The 18,268-nt window shown below is 44.2% G+C and overlaps 1 protein-coding gene across 50 annotated transcripts in view; it reads left to right on the top strand.

The window, feature by feature from the left end:
• Positions 1-1,486: 1,486 nt before the first annotated feature.
• Positions 1,487-18,268, top strand: part of Sorbs1 (sorbin and SH3 domain containing 1) — a 233,277-nt gene continuing 216,495 nt past the window's right edge. For 27 of the 50 annotated variants that reach the window (XM_026394892.2, XM_026394886.2, XM_077798802.1 and 24 more), the window contains exon 1: positions 1,487-1,584. The gene's annotated coding sequence lies outside the window, so the exon portion shown is untranslated. The remainder of the gene's footprint in view (positions 1,585-18,268) is intronic. The other 23 variants (XM_026394881.2, XM_026394883.2, XM_077798814.1 and 20 more) reach the window with 1 other exon arrangement.

Below are 18,268 nucleotides of genomic sequence, written 5' to 3'. Positions count from 1 at the left end.
CAGTGTGTAGTAGACTAGATGTGCACAGTAAATATTTGCCGTTTTTACTTTATAGCCTAGAAAAAACTGTTGTGCTTAAATCGTGCTATAAATTAATAGAAGATGGGAAGTGTTCTTTGCAAAGCAGGAAGATGCATGGGTTGGGGGAGGCAGGGGCTCAGGGTTCTATTGGCTTGTCTCCTTGCTTATAGAGTAAGTTCCCACATAGCTAGGAGTCATCTAATCTTTTTCATTTTTTGCTTTCATACCCAAGGACAGCAAGTGCTCAGCAAAGACTTGTCCACTGTTCCCTGACATCTAAGAATTTTTGCAGATGGGTTTCCCTTCAGCTTGTGCAGTCAGCAAGTCAACAGGTCACCCCACCACACACAGCCTGTTAGTGGGAACATGCTGCAGCTGAAGAGCCTTGTCAAAGACAGCCTGAGGGGTGACTGCCCTACTTAAAGGGACTTCCAGGGATGTGGAAAGTTTAGCATGGAGGAAGCAAGTTCCAGACCAGCTACTTGTTGGCCTGAGCAATCAGTTTTTCTTCTCTGGTTCCCCTCTCTGTTTTCCTTTTCTATAATTCTGAAGGGAAATGGAGAAGGTCAATGGATGCAAGCACAGTGATTAGTTCTGAACACAATCTAATACTCAGAGTGATCTTCCCTCCTCACAGGACTGTGTTTCATTTTATTCACTCTGCTTTCACATTGCAGATGATCTCTTTTGTCCCTCTTCCTCACTAAAATGGAAGCTTCCTAAGGATAGAGACCTTACCAGTCACCCCAGGGCTCTATGTGAATATAGGAAAGCTCAGAGCCCCAGTTCAAATCCTGATTATATTGCTTGCTATGTGACCTGGGGCAAGCTATTTAAACATTTCTCAGTTTTTCTTGCTTTGAAAATAGGGATTAGTAATGGGACTTCTCATATAAGGTTATGATGATCAAATGAGAAAATATCTAGGAAAAATTAAGTACCTTGGCTGGTACAAAGTGTAATAATGATAGCAACAAACACTGATGGAGCACGATGTGGAGGACCTAATCTAAATGCTTTACAACCTTAAACTATATTAATCTTCATTCTTTAAAATCGGAACTACTGGACCATTTTCCAGATGTGCAAACTGGAGTCTAGGGGTAAAATAATTTATATGTAGTCCAAACACATTAGCTGTTATTTTATGACTAAGGTTCCTCCAGCTCCCTGAGGGCGATCCCTGTGAAAGACTGGAAGGACCCAAAGTTGGCTCCGGACTGAAAGGGTTACTGGGTGCGAGCGTGCGCCTTCTCAGCGGAGACCCGTGGGCCCGCGCAGGGCTCACAATGCCGCGGGCGGGGCGGCGGGCGCTACCTCGCCTCCCATTGGCGCACACGCCCCTTCCTGTCACGGCCGGGCCAGGCCACGCCCCCTGGGCGCTGCCAGAGTGGACGGTTCCAGAGGCATGCTAATGAGGGGCAGGGCGCCGCAGCCCATTGGCCAGCCGCGGAATGTCGGTGAAGTCAGCGCCGAGTCCCAGAAAAACAGAGCCGGGCCAACTGCAGCGTGTAGTGTGAGTGGGGCAGGACGCGAGCAGCCCGCCCGCCGGCAACCCGCAAGGTAAGCCTGCGCCGCCGGCCAGCCGGGCCGCGATCGCCCGCTCCGGGGCGGCGGAGAAGGGGGTGTGCGCCTGCCCGGCCCCCACGGGCGGCGCCTTTGTTCCGCGCTCCAAGGAGGTGCTTTTTAAAGGGCCAGCTGTTGGAGGGACTTGGGGGATCCCCCTCCTCCAGAACATCCTCCCATGGTCACGGGGACTGCTGTGGTCCCTGCGACCCAACGGTCTGTCATGCTTGCTCGGTAGATCTCCAGTCCTTTACGGAAAGTTCCCTAGCATGCAGGGGACCTGGGGCATTCCAGGTTTCTTTCTTCTTCTTCTTTTTTTTTTTTTTTTTTTTGGTGGGTAGGGGGTAGTGCGATCATGGCCACTGCCAGAAGAGAATGTCCTCCCTCCTCGGGCTGGGCTGCAACATGGGTGGGTGGAGGAGACTTGAAAGCCCCGGTGGGTTTGTGTTGTAAAGTGAAACTACCGAAGGGCTCCTCTGCAGCAGCCAGAGGAAGGAGGAGGGAGAGAGCGGCAGGATGGAGGCATCTCAGGTGTGTTCATTCATCAGCATCCCCTCGAGCAGAACAGAGGATGGCCTGAGGGGCGCAAGGACAAGGCGTCTGGCCCGAACCCGCCTGAACCGGCGGCCGGTGTGTGTGTGTGTGTGTGTGTGTGTGTGTGTGTGTGTATGCGCGCGAGTGTGCGCGTGCGGGGACACCGTGCCTGCCCATCCCTCCCATGCTCCTTCATCTCCCGGAGTGGCTGACAGCATCTTGCTAGGCATCTCATCACTGAGAAGGACGGAAAGCCATCCCTTCCTCTGAATTCCCTGGGCATTCCCACCTTGCTTCTTTCAGACCTGGCTTCCTTGATGAGCGGTAGTGACATTCAAGATAGAATGGAAAAGAGGCATAAAGTCATTATGTTCCTTTCATGGGGGAATGTACTGTCGAATTCTGCATCCCCGTGCCTCCGCTGTCGTAAGATGGCTTTGAAATTCACCAGTGCACGCTTTCTTCGGGCAGACAGAATTTATTACGCTATTACATGGCTACATAAAAGCAGAAGGGATCCCACTGAGCGTGGCTCATTTTATCCAGTCCCTCGGTTTTCCCAGCATGTTCTGGCTAAGGCTTTGGATTTTTGTGTTAAACACTGAGTGCTGGGATGCTCCTGTTGTCACAGGGCCGACCCGCTGAAATTGCTCGAATTGATTTCACTGTCAGTAGGAGGGAGGTTCATTTAGAGACTCATGGAACCTTTCTAGCATATCTGGCCTCTGACTCCATCTCCCTACCCCATCCCCGAGTGCCTTTTTTTTTTCCTTTTTTAGGTGAAGACTAGGAATGTCTTGTCTGTCTCCACTCTCCTTGTGTTTGGGGCTCTATTTAGATTCAATTCTGTGGCTGGAAAGGAAGCTTGGTGGTGATTGAAGGGGGTGATAGATTAAAAGTGGGGTGTACAGCAGAGGGGGATGGCAGCATTAATAATAGAAAACATAAGGTAGATGTTTGGGGACTACATAGCTTCAGACTATAGAGACTCATAAGGTAGATGACTGTGTGTGTGCTGTGAGGGGGAGGGGTGAAGTAGGAGGATGCTAACAGCATTTATCTGCCCCACCCTCTTGATGCTGCCTTAAATAGCTCCTTGCCAGCTGAGCCCTGAGGTCTCCCTCTTGGCCTGAGAGGAAAGGAGGGAATAGCTGGTCTGTTGTCTTCTTTGCCCTGGGCACTGTTGGAGTAGATGCTTAGGAAAAGGTTAGTTTCCCGAGAGCACTTTACTCAGCTGAAGGACCCTGTGATAACTGGATCTGCTGATTTCCCACCAGGGAATTAGAATGACTGAAATGAAGTGCTCTCTCCCTAGTGGGGTGAAGATGTTGGAGGGCATTGTCATCTTCCATACAACGCCCATCCTTCTCTTACCTGCTTTCATTTGTGGCAGTTGGAGAGTGTATGTAAACTTTTAAAAGAGCTTGCTAATATTGGGGGTGGGTTGGAGTTTGGGAAAGGATGAACAAATGTTTCTTGCAGAACAAAGAACTGTTCAGCTCTCTCCTCTTTCTCCTCTCCAAAATAGAGTTCAATACAGATAGCAGAGTCTGGGTTTTCTTTGCAGAGAATGAAAAGGCAGGCACAGGAAAGAAAGCTTCTATTGTGTAGGGTTGGTAATCATTTGGTCATCCCAACTTAGCTCTGGACCCTTCCCTGGATGTGGAAGTAGATTTGCTGTAGAGGGCACTCATTAGTAATTCAGGATTTAACCTGCCTGTGGGAAAAAGGAATGGATGGTCTCAAAAAGCTGGGGGAGCTCTGGACCAGAGGTAGGACAGTTGGCTTTGGTCTTGGCCACCCATCTTCTTTGGACTTTGGGCTAGTAGTTTCAGCTTCCTAGATCAGTGTCCTTGTTGATAAAGCAGAGGACTTTAGAACAAACAATTTTCCAGGGTTCCTGAGAGCATTACTCTCCTTAGATTCACAAGTACAGTTTGTGATGGCATTTTTAGATTCCTTCTTTTTTGCTAATCTGATGCTAAATTCACAGTATTGAGCAATGGCTTGGAAGAAGCATTCTAGGACACAGGCCACTGTTGGATTCAGATTCACCTTTTCCTTGCTTAGTGTGAGTTGTGAGGTTTACTGTATATAAAGAATTCAGAACCGGAAGGGCCCAGAGTCAGAGGCATAGACCCTCAGCATGGGAGGTTATCTGGGGAAGGTGAAGGTAGAATAACAGATTGTGAAGGAAAGAGAGTTTCTTTCCTTTTTAAAAATTTGTTAACATATATTAATTGTACAAATTAGTAGATTTCATTGTGACATTTCCATATACACAATATTGTCTTTTGATCATGTCCACCCTCTCTTCTACCCTCCCCTCTCTCCCCTTCCCCCAATCCCCTTCCCCCTTCCTCCTATCCCCTTCCCTTTTCCTAATAGTCCCTCTTTGGTTTTGGATTTTTTTTTTTTTAACATGGGATAGTTTTAATTCTGTGTCTTACTTTTTTGCTTAACATAATGTTCTTTATCCATTTGTTTTCAAATGGATGACATGACTTCCTTCATCTTTATGGCTAAGTAACACTCCATTGTTATGCATACCATATTTTCTTTATTCATTCATCTGTCAGTGGGCACCTAAGCTGATTCCATATCTTAGTTATGGAGAGCAATGCTGCAATAAATATGGGCATGTTTTGTGTGCTGACTTCATTTCCTTTGGATATATACCCAGAAATGGTACAGCTGATTGAATGGTAGTTATATTTTTAATTTTTTGAGGAATCCCTATGCTATTTTTCCTTCATGTCCATACTAATTTACATTCTCACCAATAGTGTGCAAGGGTTGTTTTTCTTCCAGATCCTCACCAGCATTTGCTGTTTTTTCATTTTTTTTTTTTTGGTAATAGCCATTCTAATTGAGGTAAGATAGAATCCTGAAGAAATTTTTGATTTGCATTTTCCTGATTTGAGCATTTTTTCCATATATTTATTGGCCATTTGTACTTCTTTTAGGAAATGTCTATTCAAATCGTTTTTTTTATTGGATTATTTGTTCTTTTGTTCTTTGAGTTTATCATATATTCTGGATATTATTCCTCTGTCAGATGAGTAACTAGCAAAGATTTTCTCCCATTCTGTGGGCTGTCTTCTCACTGTTGATTGTTTCCTTTACAGTGCAGAAGCTTTTTAATTTATGTAATCCTGTTTGTCAATTCTTGCTTTTATTACCTAAGCTATTAGGGTCCTATTCGGGAAATCATTGCTTCTGACAATATCTTGGCATGTTTCTCCTATATCTTCTAGTAGTTTCAAAGTTTCAGGTCTTACATTAAGGTCTTTGATCCATTTTGAGTTGACTTTTATACAAGGGAGATAGGGGTTTAGTTTCAATCTTTTGCATGTGGATATTCAGTTTTCTCAGCACCCTTTGTTTAAGAGGCTTTCCTTCAATGTATGTTATTGTTATCTTTGTTGAGAACCAACTGTAGATATGTAGATTTATTTCTGGGTCCTCTGTTCTGTTCCATTGGTCTACAAGTGTGTTTTTATGCCAATACCAGGTTCTTGTTACTATGGCTCTGTAGTATGCTTTGAAATCAGGTATTTTGCCTCCAGCACTTCTCTTTATGCTCAGGATATCTTTGGCTGTTCAGGGTCTTTTGTATTTCCATATAATTTTAGGATTGTTCTTCTAGTTCTGTGAGGAAAGTCATTGGTATTTTAGTGGGGGTTGCATTTAATCTATAGATCACTTTAGGTAGAATAGCCATCTCAACTATATTAACTTTCCCCATCCATGAATTTGGGAAGTCTTTCCTCCTTCTGGCCCTGTCTTCAATTTCTTTCTTTTGTGTTGTTCTTTTCTTTTTTTCTTCTTTTTATTTTTAGATATTGATGAACCTTTATTTTATTCATTTATTTATATGTAGTGCCGAGGATCAAACCCAGTGCTGCACACATGCTAGGCAAGTGCTCTGCCACTGAGCCACAACTCCAGCCCCTGTGTTGTTATTTTCATTGTAGAGGTTTTTCGTCTCCTTAGTTGGGTTTATTGTTAGGTATTTATTTATTTACTTTTGGAGGCTATTGTAAATGGGAATGTTAGGAAAGGGAATTTGTTTAATTCATTCTCTCCCATACGATCAGCTGTACCACTTCTGGGTATGTATCCAAAGGAAATGATGTTAGTACACAAAACATGCCCATGTGTGTTCAATTCACTATTTTATTTCTGATTGCACAGGTGAACGGATATTCAGATATTAAGGATATGAGAGTTGGAAGAGACCTCTGTGATTGACCCATTTAGCCCCCCTCTAAGGACTTTGAGAAATTGGGGGGCTTGGCTATTGGTCTAAAGTCATTCACCTGGCGAGATGCAGATCTGGAGCAGGAACCCAGGGGGGTAGGTTCTTGGTCCCCTATTCTAGATATATCTGTTAATCCCTCTCCTCCTCTGAGAGAGAGGAGTTTAGGAAGGGGAGGGGGAAAAGTGAGGAGGAAGTAGGAACCCAGGAAGAAGGGGGAGGCCGGAGGAGAAACAGTCAAGAGAAGGTAGGAGGTTGTGGACAAGTTCATTGGCAAGGAAAAGACACAGGAGCCAAGCTGGGAGGAGGAGAAAGGAATGGAGCTTGAAAGGGAAGGCACTGCCAGCCTTGAAAGAGCAGAGCATTTCTGTGCCCTTGCAGTGAGGAAAGGAGTAGCTTGGCTTAGACAAGGGAGGGTGTGGAGTGAGGGGGACAGAGAGGCCAGCCTTGATTGAGCCTGACTTGGAGAGTCCCCTTGAGAGCTCTCCTGTTGAGATGGGATTGTAGAATGGTGGAGCCTGCTTAGTGTCAAGGCTTTAGCTCCCCCTGGGGCCCATGGAACTTGAACATGTGGGGAATCAGGTGAGCTGGTAGTGATGCTGGCAAATGTTCTGCTGAGGTCCCAGTTTTTTTTTTTTTAATAATACAAAACTAAAATATTTTCCATGGTTTTCTCCTGTGAATTTCATTGTATGTTTATACAATTGTCATGTTTTATGAGAGAGCATTTCATGTATCCCCTTTTCAGTACAGAGACTGGTTTGCTGAATGGTAGCTCATCTGGGGGAGCTCTGTCCTGTGACCTGAGCTAAGCCTCAGGATGTTTCAGTGAGCAATTAAAGAGCTGGGAACAGTGGCTAACCAGAGCATTAACTGTTCAAAGGCAGGAATCAAAGGTGATGATACTTTGAAGTCTACGTTCCAAGCTAGCAGCTGGCCAGGAGCAGTGTAACTTCCTTTGGCCAGCTCCTCGGGCCTTCGGAAGTGTCTCTGTGGATCCTTTAGCTGCTCCTGTGTTGGTGTGTGGACAGCGTGATGCGTGGCACTGGATTTGGCTGCCCTATCCTTCTTTTCTGTGTTTCCCTCCTTTATCCATTTATTTTTCTCTCCTGTTATATCTTTCTCCTTGCCCTCCTCCCTTATCCTCCCTTTACTATCAATAGGATAGCTTTGTACTGTGCGTTAATATATTTATTGTGTCATTAAAATTTCATGTTCTCTGTTCTTAATTTAAAACCAGTTCAGACTTCTTGAATGTGGATGTGTTTTACACACAAAACAAACAAACCAAACCCAATTAAATTGCTTTTTATTCCTGTGTGGCCTTCCATTGATTTTTTTCCCCCCTCCTCTTCTGTGGTCAGTAGTGGCTCTTTATGGAAAAAAAAAAAATCCCAGGTCTCTGTCATGTGGTTCTTGTTTTTAAAACAAAAACAGCTATAACAATAGAAAGAGTTTCCACCCTTGTATTGTAAACCACAAGGGACACCCTCTCCCAAGAGATGTGCTCTGTTTCTTGACTTTCTTCCATGGAAGGAATGTCTTTAATATCTTCTTTAACAAGGCCTGTCCTATAAGGGGTGTGGGTACCGCTGGTGCTGTCTGTGAGACTGGCAGGCATAGCCAAGAGAGCAAGGAAGAATTTACCATGATGGATTTTCTTCATTTCCCCGGGCTATATCAGGACACTCACTTCTTTGGAAATGAATGAGATGTTTGTCATCTTAAAGATTATTTGGGTAGGATCCAAGGGATATCTTGTGCCTACCTTGGGAGGGTGGGCAGCCACCAACAGGTTGCTGGCATGAAATTCCAAATGTTTTGATATATGTTGTACAGCCTCATAAATTTCTTCTGACTCTGATTAATTACCGAGAAGATTGAGTCTTAATGTTTGGCAATCAGCAAGCAGTTTAGGATCTAAAGTGGGCCTTGTAAGAAGGAGACACCTAGAAGTCTCCAGTTTTTATATTAAAAATCCATGTGAGTTTTATAACCAACTTTATTTGTGCTAGTCTTCGTCTATCTAGTTACTTTTAGTATAAAAATACTTAAGCTGCTTTACTGTTGAACACAATTGATGGTTGAGGAGAATGTGTTTATCCTGGGCCCTCTTCAAGTATGTACAGACCCCAAGCCTCAGGTGCAAATGCCAGGTAGTCAGGAATGCTTCAGACCTGCTGTGGTTGAAAACCACCTCCCAGCCATACCTGCTGCCTCTTCTATGTCCCCAGAGGCCAGGCCTCTTGCTAGGATCTATCCCTCACTAGATGCTTTTCTCTCCCTTTCAGGGCCGATTCCTACTACTCCTATAAGGCTCCCTGCACATCTGGAAGGTGTGCATTTCCTACTTAGTTCACCTTTCTGCCTGTTTCCCTTGTGTGTTTCTTCCCTCATATTTTGAGATCTTGGAGAAGAGAGAATATTTCCATTCCTTTTTGAATTTTAATTTGTCTCAAAGATTGATCAATCTACCTACCTACATTATTTTAAAAGTCAAATACCACTACAAGAAAAATGTAAAGGCTTGCAAAGAAGCCAGGCTGGGTACGGCGGCCTTTTCTTGGAGACCTGTTCCCCAGTCACTGAATGTGATTTTCTATTGCTGTAGGAAAAAAGCACCACCAACTTAGTAACTTGAAGCAACCTAGATTTATATTATAGCTCTGTAGATTAGGAGTCTGGAAAGGGTCTCATTGGGCTAAACTCAAGGTATGAGCAGGGCTGCGTTTCCTTTTGGGAACTCTGTTTCCTGATGTGTGCCATGTCTTAGAGGCTGCCTGCATTCTTAGGTCAGGGCCATCTTCTTCTATCTTCAACTCCAGGGAAGGCTGGTGGAGTCCTCTAATTGCACCACTCTGAGCTTCTTCCATAGTCATATCTTCACCTGACTCCCTCCCCCCTCCCACTTTTATTTTATTAATTATATATGATAGTAAGATTTGTTGCCTCTTCCACTTTTAAAGACTTTGAATAATCTAGGATGATCTCCCTATTTTAATAAAGACTCTGTGTGTGTCGGTGAGACTGGAGGTTGAACCAGGGCCTTTCATATGCTATGCACGTGCTCTGCCATGAGCTACATCTGCAGCCCTGCATTCCTATTTTAAGATCAGTGATTAGCAACTTTAACTTTATCTGCAAACTTAATTCTCCTTTGCCACATAACTAACCATGTTCCTAGGTTTGGGGCGTAGGATATGGACATCTTTGAGGGGCCATTAGTCTATCAACCCTTTTAGCTATTTCTCCTGTTTTACTATCATATTTACAAGACCCCCTCCCCATGCAAACACACGCACTCACACATACACCCCCCCCACTCACACCCTCCCACCCCCACCACATACACTTACTTCCCTTCCTTCCTCTTCATCCTTTCAGTATGGTCACATCTCAGTTTTTGGTTACATTGATATTCCATATGCACATTATTTTTACTGTGCAAATAGTGTCAATGGCTGAGCCATATAGTATACTATAATGATACTTTTTTTTTTTTTTTTTGGTACTGGAAATTTAATCCAGGGGTTCTTTACCACTGAGCTACATCCCCAGCCCTTTCATTAAAAAAAAATTATTTTGAATTAGGGTTTCACTAAGTTACTTAGGGCCTTGCTAAATTGCTGAGGCTGGCCTCAAACTTGTGATCCTCCTCAGACTCCACAGTTACTGAGATTATAGATCTGTGTATTTTGAGTTAATAACGGCTTCATTTTTCCAAATTAGTTTTATTAATACTGATTATTAATACCCTGAGTCTCTGACAGTATTTTAAAACATCTCTGATTTATAACATATATTTATTTTCATTTTATTAATTTCCTACCCCCTGCCCGCTCCTTAGACTTCCCTCCTAGAGGCTCCAGCCCTCTCCTGTTCCTGTCCTTTGGCCTCTAGGCCTGTGGCATGACTCTTTTTTTTTTTTAAGGATTTTTTAAAAACTTAGTTGTAGATGGACAACTTTTTTTTTTTTTTAATTTATATGTGGTGCTGAGGATTGAACCCAGTGCCTCACACATGCTAGGCAAGTGCTGTACCATTGAGCCACAACCCAAGCCCATGTGGCATGACTCTTGCTGGGAATTCCCTTGCCTAGCTCTGGATGGGATTCTGTTTCCTCTTTGTTGATTTATTTTCCCAGGAGTTTCTGAGAAAGGGTCTGTGGAAGTCCTTCATTCCAGATTGCCACATTTGAAATGTTCTTATTCTACATTTGTAACTGATTGTTGGCTTGACTCATCTAGAATTTTGAGTTGAAATACATTTTCTCTTAGAATTTTGAAGGCACTGTTCTATTGTCTTCTAAGTTCCATATTGATGCAAAAATTTTGGATGCCATTCAGATTTTTCATCATTAATGGGTAATTTTTAGGATCTTCTTGCTTTATCTGTGTTCAATTTTCCTTGATTTAAAAATTATTGAGCTGGTGTTTTTATGTCCTTTTGATCTGAAGACATTCTTCAGTTTGGGGAAATATTCTTAAATATTTGTATTTAGTAATTTCCTTTTCTTTATTTTCTGTGTTTTGTCTTTAGAATTCTTATTAGCTAAATATTCTACTTTCTGGATTGAGTGTATAACTCTAAAATATTTTACTTCCTGTTTTCCATTTTATTATATTTTGGTTTTTCTTTTTGGAGGGTATCTTCAGCTTTATCTTAAGTCCTTTTTCAATTTCTTACTTTTGCTTTCATGTTTCTACATGAAGTGAAGCATCAGTCTCTGTTTTACTTTCTAAGTGCTACTTAATTCTCTAAATGTCTCCCCTCCCCTGCCTCCCACTGTTATTTTTAATTTTTATTTTTTTGTGGTGGTGCAGGGGATTGGACTCTGGGTGGAACAATATTGGACATGCTGGGCAAATGCTCTACCACTGAGCCATGTCCCCAACCCCCCTTTCCTTTTTAAATAGCATTCTATTCTTGTTTTATGGGTACAACCAATTTCCTTGTTAGTTATTGTTGTTGTGTTGGTTGTATTCTGCTCTTCCCTGCGTTGTCTGTTTCCTCCAAGCCTCTTTGTGCTTGCTTTGATTACTATATTTCCCACTGAAGCCATGCTTCCATGCATGCTGATCCTACACTGTCTGTTTATATCTTAAAGATGGACACTAAAATGGTCATTGGGCATCCTTGTGACACAGGAGGAGCTTATAATTTTCTTGTAGGATAAGAGAGCCCCTGTTTCTTCTGCTGGTGAAACCTGGGTATCAGTGCCTGTAGATATTTTCCCTGGGGCTTTCAAGGACCGAGTTTTCCTGGAGAGAATCTTGCCTGGGGTTGGGGTGGGAGGGTAGGAGCATGACTTGTGTGCATTCTGGGAGCTTTGATGGGGATCCATCTGCATGTTATCCTGTTTGCTCTGCAGCTTTTCACTCTATCTTTCTGTCTCTTGAAAGTTACTACCCTCTCTTCGGACTCTCTTCACTCTGTCTGAATCCTGAGCCTCTGGTGTTACTTGCCTGAACAGTGGACTTTGGAGGAGTGAAGTCCCTGGACTGAGCAGACTGCAGGAGGAATCTGGGTCTGATTGCTCCTTGCACTAACTTTCAGCCAACTCTCCCCTGTCTGGCCCCTTCCTGCTTCTCCCCTGAGAGTCCTTGTTGCCTCCAGTTCCTGAGCCTTCTTCATGCTCTGTGCCATGAGTTGGCCACTTGTTGAGTGGTTTCCTTTTGGCTTCACGTAGAGAATGGACAAAGCAGGAACCTAACACAGCTACTGCGTGGTGGTCGCCTCTCTGACTCCCAGAGTTCTGTTGACATTTGTAGTGTGCTGGTGTCTCCTTTCCATTAAGAAATAAATTCTTCTATTTTCCTTTTAGTGGGATTGTTGGAGACAGAAGAGGTGTTCATGGTGTTCAACCCTCTGATTTTATCAGAAACTTACTTCATCTCTTTATCCAAGTCCTTAAACCTGTGCCTGATATAGGTTATATTCCCAAGAGATATTTGTTAATGACTGGATGCATGTTTCTAAGAAGATATGTGCACAGTCATCAGATTTCAAGAGATTCCTAAACATATATTCTTATAAAACTAAATTCATCGTTTATTCTGAGATAGACATAATCACAGGCAGTGAATCCTGCCTGTTGTCTCCATGAGTATTGGAGGAGAAGCACCATGAGACAGCATCCTGGACTGTTGGTCTTATGAGTGGTGGTCTCCAGGTGCTATCTGTAGCACAATTAACTGCCTGGCTGGGTCTTTTGTGTCCTCAGCCTTCAAATGAGGTGCTGGTCAGGGACAGCTTCAGTTCTCTGCATGGAGCACCTGCTGTGTGCAAGGCACAGTGCTAGGGTCCTTGCAGGTGTCTCTTCTCAGACAGCCAGTGCTGTGTTTCATGGTTTCATCTCATTCTCAAATGTCTGTTATGGCATGTGTCATGCTAAGTTGATTGTTTGGTTTGTACGGAGTAAGTCCTCTGAATGTTTCACCTCTTACTCTCTAGGCTGTGTGCTCCTGATGAGAACTAAGTTGTAGTCATCTTCATGTTTCCTTCATCTACACAGTGGAGTCAGCTAGGGAACAGAAAAGCCATTTGCTCAAGGTCATGAGGCTGGATGGGACTGAGCTGGAGACAGATCTTTTCTCTTTGAGGGTGGCTCTTTTCTTGGTGAAGTGATTTAGGGGCGTAGAGTGCCTAGGAGTGTGGTCTCTGTCCTCAGGCTGCCTGCTACTGCCTTGGTCCCACATGAGTCCTAGAGGTCTCTGCTCTGTACCTCACCTAAAAAATGAAGAAAATCACGGTCCCTACCTCACAGTAGTTAGTGAGGATTAGATGATCCAGTGATGCAAGTCTGAGAACTGTGCCCACCATATAGGTAGTCACTTAGTAAGTGCTGGTCACCATTATTAAGAATGAGATGGGGACAGAAGTTACCAGTAGAGCCAAGGAGGTTTCAAACGGGAGACTCTGGAGTGGAAAAAGAATGTTGGCAGGCGGGGCTGTGTTTGTCAAGCTCGCTGGCCACCTGGAGAGGGACAAAGCTGAATGCTTCTAAGCTAGGGGCTGCTTTGGTCATGTGAGCTGATGTAAAAATGCCAGCATTCAAAAGGCCCTCTGAGTCCCTTAACTGGTCACTGGTACTCTGAACAAAGATCCTTTTGCTGCCTCTTTCTTCCTGGTTTGCCTCTACCTAGGCTGGCTCTTTCTCCTGTCCCCCAGCATGCCTTCTCCCCTCACTGTCTCCATCTTGGACAGTTGGTGTTACAGATATTTGCCATGTCCCACAGGGAGCAGAGAGGGGCGTCAAAGCGGTGCCTAGTGAGTAGGGACAGAAGCCAGGCATTTGAGCCGTTAAGCAGTTGGGGGCCTGGTCTTTTCTTTGAGGTGTCTTTCCTTGGTGATGTCCTTCCCACCATTTCTTCATCTTGCCAGCAGGCTCATCCAAAAGAGCACAGTATTCTAGGGATACTACTGTGTTTTGCTAGAGGAAGAGAGAGCTCTGTGTTAGCTTCAGGTGTGGGAGGGGCCTCTTTGATTGGCAGAGAGCCCTGCTTGCGTGTGGAGCTTTACCTCAAGAAGGGCCTTAGCAGCCACAGTCTCATCTCATCCATTAAACAGGTGTTGGTAAGGGTGTTAGACAGGGGGCCTGCCCTCCTGAAGTTTGTTTCCTCATTAACACCGAGAGAGCAGGACTCTCATTTTCCTGAATAGGCATTCAACAGTGCACTTAAGGTGACGAAGCAGGAAGGTTTTATTTAGAGTGACAAGGTGTGTGTGGGGAAGTGCAGGCAGTGCGGGTACTTTAGGCGTGCATAATGGATGTGGCATCCTGCCTCGTCCAAGTGGGCACACAGGTCAAGAAGTAGAGGCCGATGACATATATGAGGTCAGGTGTCTAGAAATGACTGACCCAGGACTGACCTGTGAGGAGATTGCATCCGGCAGTCAGCATTTTCCACATGACTTAGGAGTGCAGGTTCTGTCTGAGTACCAAGGATCAGAAGTACTAGGTTCTTAAAGCTTAACCTATAACTGGCTCTGCCAATCCATTTCCACCTGAGCCCTGGCTTTCCTTCGTCACTGGGGTGTTGTAGGTTGTACATAGTAGCTGTAACAGGAATGGGTGCTAAGTAGATCCTGGAATTGCCCTTCTGCTTTCAGGTCAGTGTGAAAGCTCATTACTCATTTATGCATTGATTATTGACATCAGCCTGTAGACTAACCTTTGAGCTTGGTTTCCCAGTATGAAAGGTCACTAGGACATACCTTATGAAATCCAAACAGTTTCTTTTATTGCTTGGAGTCAGTGTGGATCCTGGTGGCTGTGCACCAGAGCAGTTTCCTTGACTGATATGTAAGTAGATGATTCATCTGCAGGTTGCTCTTCTTGGAGTTTGTTTTCAGTCAGGGCAGATCCAGTGTGTGCTCACATCCTGTGAGCACAGAATGTTGATCAGGGGTTGTAGTTACTTATAATAAATGGACTTGGAAAATGGGGACAGTTTCCTGGTGTGTGGATATTAGGGAGTTTTTCCAAGGTGGCTGCAGCACAGGTGTTATGGACTCCCCTGTGCTTGGCCTTGCTTTCTAGACAGTCACACAGCAGGCTGTGACAGGAGACTGGCAGGATCTTGCAGCCAGGGATGAGGTAAGAAAGGCTGGAACCAGAGCTGGGAGATCTGAGTTGCTGCCCCAGTAGCCTGGCCAGCGGGAATCTGGGTAGAGACACCAAGGCTAGCATAAGAACTGCTTTTAAGGAGACAGAATGAATAGAGGCTCCAGAGAAAACAAATTCCCAACAGGGACAGAAATGAGAATAGCTAGAGGAAATTGGGAGAGCTTAGGACTTCATCAGGGTTTGATGGAGTTTGCTAAAAATCAGGTTGCCAGGCTCAAGAACCTGGGCCTACTCACTTTTAGGCTTTTTAGAACTATTTTGTGTTTGCCTCCTGGGGCCTCCGTGTTGCACATGGTACGTGAGTGAGCCAGCACTGGCAGGTGCGAGGGACAAGGTCCCCTAGGAACTGGGAAATATTAGTCATGCCTGTGCACTGATAGAAGATACGGCTCCTCACCAAGACAGCTGCTGCAGGAGGCCCCACTGCCGCCAGCCTGCCCAGTGTCCACATTCTTGGTGTTATCTTTAATTATTAAAGTCATAGGCTATTTAAATACTCACCTGAAGATGCATCATTGTGAGTAATTTTCCCTTCCTGGGATCAAAGGGGCTCCAGCAGAGAAGGTTTTTTTGTGGCCTGTGGTTCTGAATTCCCCAGGTGGCTCCTTTGAGGAACACACACCCAGGCAAGAGGAAATCCTGAAGATGGTCTTGATGGCAGGGTGCAGACCTTCATGGGCTGTCTTGTAGATTAGCATTTATTTTGAGTCCTTAATTTGAGGAGTAAAGGAGATTTTATATATATATATATATATATATATATATATATTTTAACTGTAGGCCAGGAAGACAGAATGCTGTTAGAAGATGTAAAATATTTAACATGCTGTTCAAAAAATTGAACTGCCCAGCAGCCTTTAATTGGTGGTGGTGCCTATGGCAACCTGCGTGGTTTTCAGGAGTGTCTTCTTGGGTCTCTTAGACTCCTCTGAAGGGATGGGTTGGGGTTCAGTCCTAGGTCTGGCTGGGCGCCCAAGAACTCGCCACTCTGCTTAACCCCTTCAGAAGTTCATAGTTGGAGGTCGTCTCTTTCGATAAGTAGAGAGGAGTAAAAGAGAGAAGGAGAGCCTATCATCCTTCTTTGCCTTGTTTGTGCATTCATCTGTTTTTTTTAGCATCAGAAATTTATTGGTTGCTCAAAACATTACATTGATCTTGACATATCATGTATCATACATTTGTTTCAAATGGGGTATGAATTCTTATTATTCCCTCGTGTACAGATTGCAGAATCACATGGTTATACAGCCACGTTTATACATACTGCCAAACACTCATCTGGTTTTATTGGCCTCTGCGAGTGTTTGCTGTTCTCCTTGAGCCTCAGGACTTTAGTGTGGAGGTTCCTTAGCCTGGAGTGCTCTTTCCTTCTTTCACTTTAACTCTGCTCATTGTCAGATCTCACCTGGAGCATCATGTGCTTAGAGTAACCTCCTCTGACTTCTAGACCAAGTTGAACCCTCCTGTGTGAGGGCTTTTCCCATGGTTCGGTGGTACTGGACAGAACATTCTTCACAGCGTTTGTCTGAACTGCTTTTAGGCTTGTCTGTCTGCCTAGCCCACAGTCTGTAGGCTCTTTCCTGCGAGTGGCCAGGCCTATTTCTCATCACCATTATATCCTAGCAGGTGCCTGGCTCCACTAATAATTTATTTATTCACTTGTTAAATTTTTGGTTCTGTACTAGATTCTAGAACTATAAACAGAATAAAACCCCCTGCTGTCCTTCCTCCCAGAGTTCTCAAACATCCAATAATGTGTAGGGAAAAAATGATCAATTGAAGTTCTGTTTATTCTTTAAAAGAAAAGCCTAGCTTTCTATTTATAGTAGTACAGATTTTATAATTAACTCATTGGTAAATATGCTCAAAGCTTTTTCATGAGCAGGAAAGCGTGATTAAGAAATTTGGTAACTGCGGCTCTGAGGAGAGGGAGGCATAGGAAAAAATGTGGTGAGCACTGTGTGGGGCAAGGGTGGCATGGAACATATGGGGCGGGGTGGAAATGGGCCAGAGAAGGACATTTCTGATAGCGGACAGAGGGATCTGCTTAGGCAAAGGCAGGGTGGCATGGAAGGCTTTGAGCATTGGGCAAATACTTTATAAGGCTGGAGTATAAAACAGGAGGAAGATCTGCTAGGTGCCCTCTACCGGGGATTAGGAGGGATTGAGAGTTGGGAATCCCAGATGGGTAAAACTGGGCAGGTTGGTCTAGTGGGAGAGAGAATTGTGTAAACACGCCCTAGGAGAAGCACAGCACAGAGAATACCTGGAATTTAGAAGAGGGTGGAGACTTTGGTTAGAAGGGATCAGGCCTCATCATGCTTTAAAAATTGAACATGCCCAAGATCACGCATATCCCTCTCTTCATCGCAGAAGTGGGTATTGGGTGGAGGGTGTTGCTCTTTCTAAGACCAACTTGAGACTTATTCATGAAGTTCTCCTTGCTCTTCTCCTGTCCACTGGGAGTTTTATCTTAATGTGATTTAGACTTCACCTTGGCCTGTATTTTCTGGGTTACAGTGTTGTATATGAATAGGGAAATAGCATATGGCATGTGTAAATACGCATTTTGGGGTTTTTACTTATCTGTGTAGTCATGCACACACCCTTCTTTTTGTGTGTGTGTTTTTAAGTCCTGGAATTGAAGTAATTATGTAATTAGGATCCACATAGAGTGTGGCTAGATAAGGTGTAATTAAAGAGGAAAGCCTAATTTTGGAAGAATGATAAGAGGTCATTTGACTCAGTCTGGGCCCGGATCCAGTTGTGGAAGAACAGTAAAAGGTCATTTGGATGTAGGGAGCTTGAGGCCACCCAGGAACCCAGACTGGCCTGAGAACTGGACAGATTTTGTTTCAGTTAATTGTGAAAGCCATTCACTGAGTATCCTCTTGGTACCAGATATTGTGGGAGACCCACGCCTGGGCAGGGAGCAGAAGATCTGGATCTCAGGGAGCATGGATGTGTAGGATGTGTTCTTGAGGACAAGTAGGAGGTTCTAAGGCAGAGAGATGACTCCTGGGGGGCCGCGTTGGGAAAGAATTCATAGGGCAGGTGGTATTTGAGCTGTGTCTTAAAAAGTAAGGAGAGTTTCAAAAGCAAGGACAAGAACTTTCTGGCACAATGGAATACTCAGATAATATTTGTAAGATGAATGCCAGTCTGAGGGGGGTGGTATAAGGAACATGGCCATGTTGGTGTGTGGTCATTTTGTGGTTTAGTTAGGCTCATACAGCTCAGGTGGTGCAGTATCAGTT

Source organism: Urocitellus parryii, chromosome 5, assembly GCF_045843805.1.
Source record: "Urocitellus parryii isolate mUroPar1 chromosome 5, mUroPar1.hap1, whole genome shotgun sequence".
Classification (NCBI taxonomy): Eukaryota; Metazoa; Chordata; class Mammalia; order Rodentia; family Sciuridae; genus Urocitellus; species Urocitellus parryii.
The sequence above is the reverse complement of the archived record's forward strand: the minus strand, read 5'-3'. Positions and strand labels throughout refer to the sequence as shown.